Source organism: Rosa chinensis, chromosome 4 (assembly GCF_002994745.2).
Source record: "Rosa chinensis cultivar Old Blush chromosome 4, RchiOBHm-V2, whole genome shotgun sequence".
Taxonomy (NCBI): Eukaryota; Viridiplantae; Streptophyta; class Magnoliopsida; order Rosales; family Rosaceae; genus Rosa; species Rosa chinensis.
The window spans coordinates 1,789,845-1,801,621 of record NC_037091.1 but is presented as its reverse complement, the minus strand read 5'-3'; positions in this window follow the sequence as shown (position 1 = coordinate 1,801,621).

The following is an 11,777-nucleotide window of genomic DNA, read 5'->3' as shown; positions in this document are numbered from 1 at the left end:
AAAATCTTCCTAATAAGCTGCTCCATGATACTCATGTTTTCTTTCCTTAAAAGAAAGAAAAGAACAGTCTAGTGTTCCTTTCCCTATCTTTTTTTCTTTGGATAATGATCCCCATTTCTTTGTTATATGGGCTGTTCTACATACAGGGGACTTTTGCTTTAGTGAGGATACAGCAAGCTTGCCTGTTTATGCAAGCATTTTCTATATATCTATAGTTCTATACTCATCCTTGATACCACTTGCTCTAACCCACATCTAATTAGTTTGGTTCATAAACGTAACTGTGGAATTGTCTCAAAGGAATCGGTTCACAATTGCCAGAGTGTAGTAGATATAGGCGCTACTTTATTTGTTGACAGTAAATTTATGCAGCAAGTTGTTGTCGGTCTGAGACCAGTTGATACTTTAGCTTTAAGATGAAAATATGAGTAGTTTTGCTGAGAATTTGCAACTCTTGTATGTTTATTATGTTTCCACTTTGGTTCTTGGCTACATCATTTATTTTGTTTTGTCTTAGTAATACACTGCATGTGGTATCTCAATTGGTGAGGTGACTGGCGTATGCGTGTGTTGGTTCACTATTTGGCAAATGATACAATTGCAGAACAATATTTTGTGCCTCTTTCTTGGTCTCTACCTGTGTTACGCATCTTTTAAATAGACAAGAAATGCGGTTTCTATCACTTGATGCCCATATTCTTTTGTGAAATGCTGGAAGCAGAGATGTGGGAGAAATCAATATTAGGTCAATCGAGACAGAGTCTCTTGCATATAGATGGACATGTCTGTCTCTGTACTGAGTGGTATCTTGCTATGCTGGAGAATGTTCTTTGTAAATGTTCTTACTTTAAACATGTTATCTTACTCCGCAGAAAATGAATAAGGAGTTGAAGAAGCAATTATACATTCTGCAATCATCCTCAAAAGGACACCTTTTGTTCCTCTTTCTTGCATCCTCTACGCTCCAACACCAGTTGACTTTTTTAGCATTGTGTTGCTGCAAGGCTGGTTTCTACTCTCAAGGCCCAAAGAAATGTCAACAGTAGTGATGAAGATGATGCTACTGATGAGAATTAGCAGGGGAAGGACAATGAGGATTAGAATGTGTACTAGGGTCTTCCTGTCCTTGTAATTAGTGGGGAGGTCTGAATAGATATTTTGTGGATGAAAGATATATTGGCACCATATATGAAGTCAAAATTTGGAGTAGAATATATACGTGACTAAAGATGAGGGATGAGGTGATAAATCTAGTTCGACGAACTTAGGTTTTCATCAATGATGTAGTATAGGTGATGTTTGTCACCCATCTCTTTGGGAGATAAAATTTTGGGGACAGCCAGTCAAAAAAAAATTTCAGGACAAGTGACGAAATTGGTTTGGCACCAAATGGGTAAGCTCTAGTAAGTGATATTATGGCAATATAGCTGAAAAGTGTTAATACTTACAGCCAAACTTCAAAAGATTAACCTAGCTAAGCCAAAACCTCAAAACCTTCCTAAGATGAATGCTTTCACCATATATGCGTGTCAATTAAGCATGAACCTCAAGATATGGCTCAAATCAAGATCCAGATTCGAACTGGCCGGAAACAGACTTTTCTTTTTTAGGGTGCACCGAACAAAACCCGTAAGAGTAGTTTTAAATACACACCTCAATCTACTTAATACACATCCAAATATTTATCTTTGTTTTTGGAAAAAATGAATCCCTATATTACCCTTGCAGCAACTAAAAAAGAAAACCAAATCGAGAGATATGAGTTGAAGAATGACAAAAGCACAAACCTTGATTTGAGAATTTTTAAACAATATCATATGCCCATGCTATCCAATGACAATTGCAGTCTATTTGCTTTTCTTCTATTCTCTAATGAATATGTACTCAATTTCACAAGGATTTTGTCTTCTGTCTAATCCATTGCACTTTATTTGCATGTTCAACACAAACTAATAAAATTCTATGCTATATATATAGATTGTAGATCATTTCATTCTTTTAATTGGCGCTGGAAAATAAAATATCATTACATGGCAAAGTTATTGACTTTGTTATTGTAGATGTAAGCAGTATTGAAACATTAATCCATTCTCAAATTAATTTTCTTCATGAGGGTTTTTTGAATGGTGAAAAAAAAAATTGTTCCAACGATTTCTGCAAATTATTGTGTTACAGAAAAGAACATATATGGAGAGGTACAATTGTATATATTGAAGAGTGGTAAAGTAGAAGTTTAGGGAGAAAAGTATAAAAATAAATAAATAGGAGTGTATATAAAATTTCTCAACTGGTAATTGAATATGTTATATGCTATAGGTCGTGAAAAAACATAGTATGTTACATGTTATAGGTTTTTTTCCGGTATTTATCTCTTGGTAATTTCACTAATTTGTTACAATGCTTACTAGCTAGTCTTCTTCCTACAAATACTAATTACTAATAACGTATACAGTGCTCACTAGTTACTATTTAGGAAACTGAGAAATGGTATGTCCACTACTTGAGCTCGAGGAGCGGAGCTGTACTTGGTAATTACCTTTTTTTTTTTAGAAGAGTACTTGGTAATTACCTTGGTTGTTAAGTAACTAAACTTCATCAGCACCCAAATCTCCTTCCCTAATTAAGCTACAACGTACGTTGCCCTTAGGACACCGTCCAATAACAGTGCTTTGTTTCCTGTTTTTTTTTTTTTTTTTTTTGAGTGGGTTATCATTGGCAAAATTATCACCAAAATAACATTATTGTAACAGCAATATAATTTATAAACAGAGCCTTATTCCCTCTTCAATACAAACTTCAAATAGATAGACTGAACAAATGATACAAAATAACGTACATGCATTCATTGATCAACAAGCCCATAACAAATATAAGTGTCCAGAGACAAATACCATAACGAAACTATCCCATAATAGCTAGATAATCTAAAGACAGATCGATACCATAAACAAACTACCCATACATTAATTATAAATAACTAGACAGACAGAAAGATAAACTCATAAAAGCAACATCAGCTCGTCGCTATCACTCCTCTTCAATAGTACCGAGTCTGTGGCTGTGCATCCCTATGCCACTGGACGCAAGCAGTGCAGTCCTAAGCTTTCACAAAAAAGAAACAGGAATTATTTGGGGTCCGATGGAAGAATATTGTCTAATGACCTAATTAACCTCGATTAGTGAAAGAGTTTACCTTTAGTCACCATCATCATTCGAAGATTCATCCGATGATCCATCATAATTCTCCACAGTAACATATTCAGACTTCGCAATGTCATTTATATGACGCCTTTCCATAGCAGTTTGTTCACCTGTTATTCTCACGGTAAATAGCCAGTCAAATGTTCTCAGATACCTGCAAAGAAAGTGCATCTCCTCCGGATTTTCCACATCCACTGTATTGAAACAAGTGAGCTCGTACAAGGCCTCCACAGCAAGGAGCGTCGGGTAAACCTCCCTGTAGCATATCAGAAAACTGGCCGGAAATTCCACTCCAACTTCGCCGCGTTCGTCATTTGCGTTACCCTCAAACCAGCCAACTTCTGCCACATCCGCCGCAGTCCCCAACGCTGCATTTTGCTCCTTCGTACCGCAGAATGACAATGAGCCTCTCCAAGTAGTTCGAGCCCTAAGCTCGTAGCCGACCAGCACATCGAAAGCAGTCCTGGCTCGGAATGAACAATACCTCGCTGTGGTGTTGGTGAAGTACTCTGCATCCAGCCTTCCCGCTGCAGTGCGGAGCTTGCCGTTGGCATATGTAGCGTGTCTGCTGTAGTCCTTGATGTCTTCGAATGTCCCGTTGTCAGGGTTGAAGCTACACTCATAGCAGATCTTCAACATAGCATTGGAAGAATTGGTGTCGTTGCCGAGAACTGGGTGCATGATTCTCACCGGCGGTGCCATAGCTTTGAGAGTTTAAGAGAACTAGCTATGGAAATACATGATATTGTAGTAGCAGTGCTTGTGGTGATTATAAAGGGGAGTCATTAATTATCACCATGGCAAAGACATTGATGTTGGTTTCTTCTTCTGTACAAAGCGTGAGTCTGTTGAGACTAGCCATGGTTTACAAAAGAAGAAAATAAAATTAAAGGCTTGCTTATTGCAATGCTTTGTACTTTGATATGTATATTTACTGAAGATCGATAGCCTTTATGTTTACATTGGATGCGTTGCTTCTCATCATTTTAGGTTTTCAAAATTTGAACCTCCATCTCTTTACTTTCGATCAAGACGTTTGTCTCTGATCATTTCATTTTCAAGATCGACCTAACCTCCTTAAGAGCAAGGTTTCTTGTTCAGTGATATGTTTATGTCGGTGGACTTGTCCGTTTTTAGAGCTTTGGAAGAAAGCAGCACGCGTACTACTCCAACCAAGGGCATTAAGTTGCATGCGTCTGGGATTATACATGCATCGATGCAACTGAGAACAGATCAGAAACGAAAGGGATGTAATTGATGGAGAGCGAGCTCAGAGTTCAGTTTTCTTGGTGTTATTCCTCTCCACCTACTCATCAGTCATCACCATCACCATCACCGTAAATAGACAGGTTTTTTCTTTAGTTTAATTGTTAGACAGTTGGACTGAAGATCTTCAATTGCCAAGACAAATATGGTGTTTTGCTGTGAAACTACAAATTGCTGCATACCAAGAATACGTTAGGTTGTATGGGCCTCGCAGTTCGTAGAGACTATTGACCAATTGGACCAAATCTTCATTCATCGGGCTTCAATAGTATTTCTCAAGCTCAATTTGACCATAAAAAGGGTAGACATGTGAATGTACACTAGGGTTTGTTAATTTGGTTCGCCTTCGAGCCTCGAAATCTTGAGAGATTATTTAGTGCATCGACATATAGCACCAACAGGAATAGAATGTTAGATAACATTAAGTACTTTTTTTTGTTGAAAAAGAGATTGTCCATAAATATTAACAACTGAGAGTTGATATGCTAATTCACTTGCACCGCCGGTGCAAAGAAAAATTTTCCAGAAATCTTAAAGGTGACGTAATGATTTGTACCTTGCAACTGTGACATGCAGGGCAAAATAGTACGAGTCTTAACTAATAATTGCATCAAGAATCGATCAAACCGGCCTCATCCTTGCTGCTAAAATTCTACCGGCCAACTTAATTTTATTTTATTCTTTTTATAAATTTTTATATTAGAAAACTGAGTACTATTTGTACAGTGACATAAATCTTTTATTTGTAAATGAGTGTTCTCACAAAACATTATCAGTTATTGATGTAACTTATTTTTTATATTAAGTTATAACTTAGAATGTTTTCCTTAACATATTCATAAAATCTCTATCAAAATTATAAATTATGTAGAAGGCAGAAATATCACTTTGGTCATCAAACTATGGCTCGCTCGACACTTTGGTCATCCAACTTTTAAAAACTTCATTTTGGTCATCGAACTATATCATCGCATATCACTTTGGTCATTCCGTCTGTTTTCTCTGTTAATTAACTCCAACGGTATTTTGGAGATTTAAAGGTTTACTTGCCATTTTTATAACTTAATCCAACTTTTCCCGCCTAAACATAAAACTTCATCCAATTTTGCCAACTTTTCCCTCTTATAATTCCTTGATTTATTAAATCAATATTTTTCTTCCTCTTATATTCCCTCACTTTGAATCATTTTCTGACTCAATTATTTTTCTCTGTTGTATGCTTTGATTACTGATGATGAACGCATGAATAAAAGGAGGGGAAAGTTGGCAAAATTGGATGAAGTTTTATGTTTAGGCGGGGAAAATTGGATTAAGTTATAAAAATGTTGGGTAAAACATTTCATCTCCAAAATACCCCTGGAGTTAACAGAGAAAACTGACGGAATGACCAAAGTGATATACAGTGATATAGTTCGATGACCAAAATGAAGTTTTTAAAAGAAGGATGACCAAAGTGTCGAGCGACCCATAGTTCGATGACCAAAATGATATTTCTCCCTATGTAGAAATAACCTCAAATCTGGACAAAGACGGTAAATATAACCCTAAAGCTAGCAGAAGTGCACCTTAAGGGCGTACAAAATACTCCTGCTTAACAAACTAACTCTTATCCGTTCAAAAAAAAAAAAAAACTAACTCTTATAGTCCTACTCTCCTAGCGTGAGGATGAAACCAAACAAATATTACCATCTCTTATTATTTAAACTAGTATTATTCATACATGCTCTGCTGCATGTGTATTTTTTTTTTTTAAGAAAATAGAAAAATAAAGGGAAATTTTATTCACACATCTCTAAATACTTAATACACACCTCTTACTTAATACACCACCAATTTGATTTCTTATTCTATTATTTTATTAAATACACCACTCAAACTACCTGAATTATCCTCAAATCTCAAAATTCTATATATTTTTTTTGAATAGAAGTTGATTTCATTAGATCAACAGCAAATAGGTTGTAGTCTACCAAAACTTACATAAGAAACCCGGCAAGAAAATCTGGTATAACCTATCTGAGCTAAAGCAAACCATTAAGGATCACTGGGACGCTCACATTTAAGCGAGCCTATACAAGAATGAAAAAACCTCGCCTCTTACAAAAAGAAATCATTCAACTAGCCCTCACTTGCCAATCACGCAATTGTGGTACAAGCAAAAAACTAGAAACGTCATAGAAGACTCGTAGAAGTTCATCTAACCTCACACAGGCTCAGTACCCTAATTTCTTAGGGCCCAGCTTGTCTCAACTTGAGCCCAAGCCCAAATCAATCCTTGCTTCCTAGGAAAGCTTGCCTGCCTCATTAGCCCAAGCCCAAAAAGCTGCCACAGATTAGAGCCCATCAACCCAAGCTTGAACCCAGGCCCAAAGGCCCAGATCCAAATGTTTGAACACAAAATAACATTTTTTCCCGACAAGGGGGACTCGAAGAAAACCGGGCCAATTTCCGTGGCCCAACCTATTTATTTTCAAGCTCAGAATATATTGTTTAGAGGTTAAATAAAGCCTACTTGGAGACCAAGTAATATTAAGGCAAATCATGATCTTATCCGTTTACTATTAATAATCAAGATATTTGATAATTAATAGTGGTTTACTTGGTTACGAAGACGGGTCATAGAGAAAGATCTTTGCATTAAAGATGGCTTCATTGGTTTTGTTTGGCTAGGATTCTAACATATTTGACACAAGATCAACAAGAGGAGTCCTGGTTACGTGCAGGGATGGTCCATGCAATTAAGTCCTATGGTGGAATCAAACCTACATATATTGCAATTAAAGGTGGACATGGACCATGCCCTTAAGGATTCAATTATGGCAATTATGGTTTCCATGCAATCAAGCAATTAACGTGGAACATGCAATCATGCTTGATTGCAATCCTCAAGGAATCTAGTTATATATATATAATTGCATTGCACGTGCATGACAGAAGATCAATTAAGGAAATATCATCCTTAATTGCATGGAGATACAAGTGCTCGCGAAGTCGCGAAGATATATTTGCATGCAGTTAAAGGAGTCCGCGATATATTTGCAATTGATACGTGCATATCCTACTGCTCGTATCCAGCGATTACATCTAGGACTCTAAGAGGCAATTAATCTTTGCCTACATTCTAGCGACGACAGAGTTAATCTTTTGTTACTTACGATAGTATCAAAACTATTAAGAGTTTTGATTTGATTCAAAGCCAATAACTGTGGCCTAAAATAGTATTTCATTCATATTTGGAAAGTGAATCTACGAGCAGCCTATATATAGAGGCTAAAGACGACACAGTGAGACACCTCTCTAAAATCAATCAATCCCAGCGATTACAAAGCCTCCTCGGAGCAAATCTTCAACCTCGTTGAAACCCGGTGACCGTGCGCCAGTCCTAGTCTCTCCAAGAGCCGACTGTCAGCATCACCAGATCAACCCGGTGACCGTACTTCCAGTCCTAGTCTCTCCAAGAGCCGATTGCCAGTACTACTGCCACCGAGACTCTCTCACCCAGCGAAGCAAGGGTAACGCCCTCGCAACCCAGCGAAGCTAAGGTCACGCTTTAGCAGAACCCGTGCTTTCTCCAAACTTTCCAGTGATTGCTCTGCTCAGCCTACAAAGTTGAGTATCGATTCGGTGACGCGAAGAGATCACATCCAAAGTCCTTATCCGTAAGGCAAGAAGTCCTTTCTCGGAAGGCTAGAGAAGAACCTTGTGGCGAGGTTGGTGCTCTCCTCGTCCACAATGCTTGAAGAAGAAGTCAGGTCAAGGGACTCCCTCGACGACTGCACCCCACGGTGCTGGCACGCCTGCGCACACGCTCAAAAGAGACAGTTTGCACGCCAACTGGTTTTGGAGCCAAACATTTTGGCACGCCCAGTGGGACCACGCTAGAGTCTTTTGTGATCATTGGGATACTAGGGGAAAATCTTTACCAAAGGAAATTCCTAAAGTGAAAAGTTGGCCAATGTTGCCACCAATGGCGACACTACGACAAGAGAGGCTTTCGTTCCGAAGCCTATTCCAGAGGGAGCGACCTCCGAGGTAAGGTTCGCGATCATCATGGAGAATATTGAAAATCATCGCAAGAAGATAGCCGCTGATTTTGACAGGGAAACCGCGAAGACAGATCAGCTCATACGTGAACTGGACGAGCGTATTGCCCAACAGACTGAGGATACCAAGCGACAAAACAAGCAGACCTCATCGGAGTTCGCGACCTTGCGCCATCAAGAATCGGCACGCGAGGAGGTACAGGGGGGCAAGACGTTGCCCATGTTTGATCATCCTAAGCGACTTCACCAAGATGATGAATCTGATAGCCGAGAAGGGCATAAATTTGATCGTGAAGATCAATCTCTTAATTATAAGAAAGAAGGGCTACCAGATGGCTTTATTCTAGAAGGTGATAGTCATGATGCTACAGGACGTCATCATGGTCAAAGAGATGATCAAAATCATGGTCCATTCAATTGCCAATCAAGTTGCTATCTTGGGATTGGACGTTATCATGGAGATGACCAAAGTCATGGTCACCTTAATTATCAATTAAGTTATGGTCATGGTCAGCCAATATGTGGCTTTATTGATCGATACCAGCAGAAGCTCGTCATGTATGTTCAACAGTCAAGCGGCGGCTTTGAAATATATGGATATGTTTACAACCCGAATTGCAAGAGTGGCCAAAATCAATATTCGATTGGCCAGCTTATCATACATGGTTGTGAGCTGAAATATCATCAGGGTAAGTTTATTCTGTCCTACAATTATCCACCTCCAAATTTCTTACAAAAGAAATTTGTCTACGATGATATTGAAAAATCCATAGAGGTGTCTCAATATGATGCCTGGAAAGAAAATAGAGGCAAACAAATATTTGATATGCCTATTTTTAAAGAAGAGATCAATTCATCAAATTTCGGTGATTCTAAATATGATCTCAACATGGAGCCAATATATGATGAATATGATGATGATTACACTTGTTTGGCTCCAATTTTCATTTTGGGTCCAAACAACACTTTAATTATTGATTCCAAAAATCACAAGCAGGAGTTCAAGTTCTTTGAAGCTCTTGATATGGAGAATTTAGACCAACAAGTGGTCAAATACAAAAGCCAACCTGCAGTGGCTAATTCTGAAGACACCATGTTCTATGATATGGTAGTTGGCGACAAAGCCGATCTTGGGACACTGTCATCTCCAAAATTGCAATTGAAGATCATGCTTCGTCAACCAACAAAGATACTTGGGGGGCAATATTACTCCTCCTACGAGCCAAATTTCTTTCAAGTTTTCGACGTGAAGTATCTTTGTTGCTTTCATGCAAGCTCTCACAAGAGGGGTTTTCATGCTATAAATTTCGATACATCGGATCTTGGAGTGAAGCATAGGTGGCCTCTCCCGTGGCCTCCTAGAGGTTAGCCAAACGTGTTGCTGCTATCTTCTTTCTTTGTTTTTAATTTCTTGTCAATTTTCAGTTTTTACTTTTATTTTCGTCATTTGTTAAAAAAAAATATATATATATATATATATATAAAGAAAACTACAAAATGAGAGTTATGCGGTGCGAGGACATCAGCGACTGGCCGCGAGGGAGTGGCCGCGAGCGAGGACATAAGCGAGTGACCACGAAAGAGATGGCCGCGAAAAGGTGGCCGCGAGTGAATGGCCGCGAAAAGAATTAGTTCGCAAAGGAGGCTAACAGTGACATTCAGTGAATGGTTGCAGGGCAAGGAGTTATCAAACGCTAGCGAGGGACATTTTTCGCGAAGGCTATTCTTGCGACCAATTATCGCAAGAAGCAGAGTTCGCTGAATACATTGGCCTGAGCCTCGCTAGCGAGGTTCGATCTAGCGAAGCGCTTTGCAGAAAATATTCCAACAAGCTATGCACACTCTGTGGCGAAGGAGATCTAAGGCCAGCGAGTGGACCTTAATGGACAATCTTATGCCAATCACAGTGGCAGACAACAAGGTAGAACCAAGCGGAAGGCTTTCGACGCTAAAGCGGGTTCAAGGTGAGTTTCCTCCGCCGGCGAGAAGAGAAAAAATTGAATTGCTGGAAATCCATAGTCATCTCCCACTGCCGCTGTGAAGATTCAAGCCCAATCCCCAGGAAATAGTGATTGATTGAACTCTTTGTTGATGAATTGATCTTCTGTGGGCTATTCTGTTGAGCTTTCGTAAAAAATCTGAGAACATGAGATATGCATAAAAGGCGTTTGATGGAATGTCTGAGAGAACCGTGCTGTGAAGATGACATGTGCAGACTTGGGGGGCAGAACTATTAATCTTCAGAGCCTCAGAGGTCACCAACAGTTGCACAAAAACCGACAAAGTAGTGTAGGTATTTGGAAATTCAGCGAAGTGATTACAGCACCAAGCTAGTCTAGGTGCTAGTGAGTGGCACAAGTCATACATGCCAATCGCAGTGGCATCGAAGGCCCATCAGATTGATGCGAGAAAACTTTGGAACGGTGGAAGACACTTTCTGATAAGTCTTTGCAGCAAGTTCGAATTGATTACAGTGTCCACAGGAAGAGCTCGCGAATTCAAAATCCCAAGAAAACTTCTTAGTTTCTCTTCACAATACTCTTCTGCCTTGTACTACATTTCGCGCTCATGACTGAAGCATTGTCAAAGAGAAATTTATCGGAGCCAGCAAGTAGCTTTAGTGGAGCTGTGGAAATCTTTGTATCCAAGAGACACGTGCAGTAAGTGTGTGAGGAGGACCGAGCTTGGGATTAAGATCACATGACTTCCGAAACTCCAAGAAGAGTCTGCTGAAACTCTATTGTTATCAGAGGCAAAGAAAAGTATAATCCCATGTATAGCAGCAGTTTCCTGGATTCTGGAACATGAAAGCTAAAGCTTGGTGATCTGGCAACTTATTGTCTTATGGGGCTTTGGTGCAAGATGAAAAAGTAGAGTAGCTAATTATACACATATTATCAATAGACATGATGGAGGACTGTTCTTGATATGGGTTCACATGGAGGAAACAAGTTGTAGATCCAACATTTCTTCTTGGTTAAATAATTCACGCCTACAGCAAGGAGGAGGTGATCTAATTTGGCTTTATATATATACATAGGGCCTAGCCGGTGGCTAACTTGGCTAAAAACTTTAATCCAAGCCTTTGTTATTAAACAAAGATAGTGCAGGAGTAAAAAAGAAGTGTAGGCTTGATGAAGATTTATTGTTGCCGGCTGGTGACATAAAGAGGAGAGTGCTGTGAAGTCAGCATGAATGTGACATGTCAGGTACATGAATAGGTGTTTTCCCATAATGTGATCATGAATTCGTAATGCCGGGTTACCA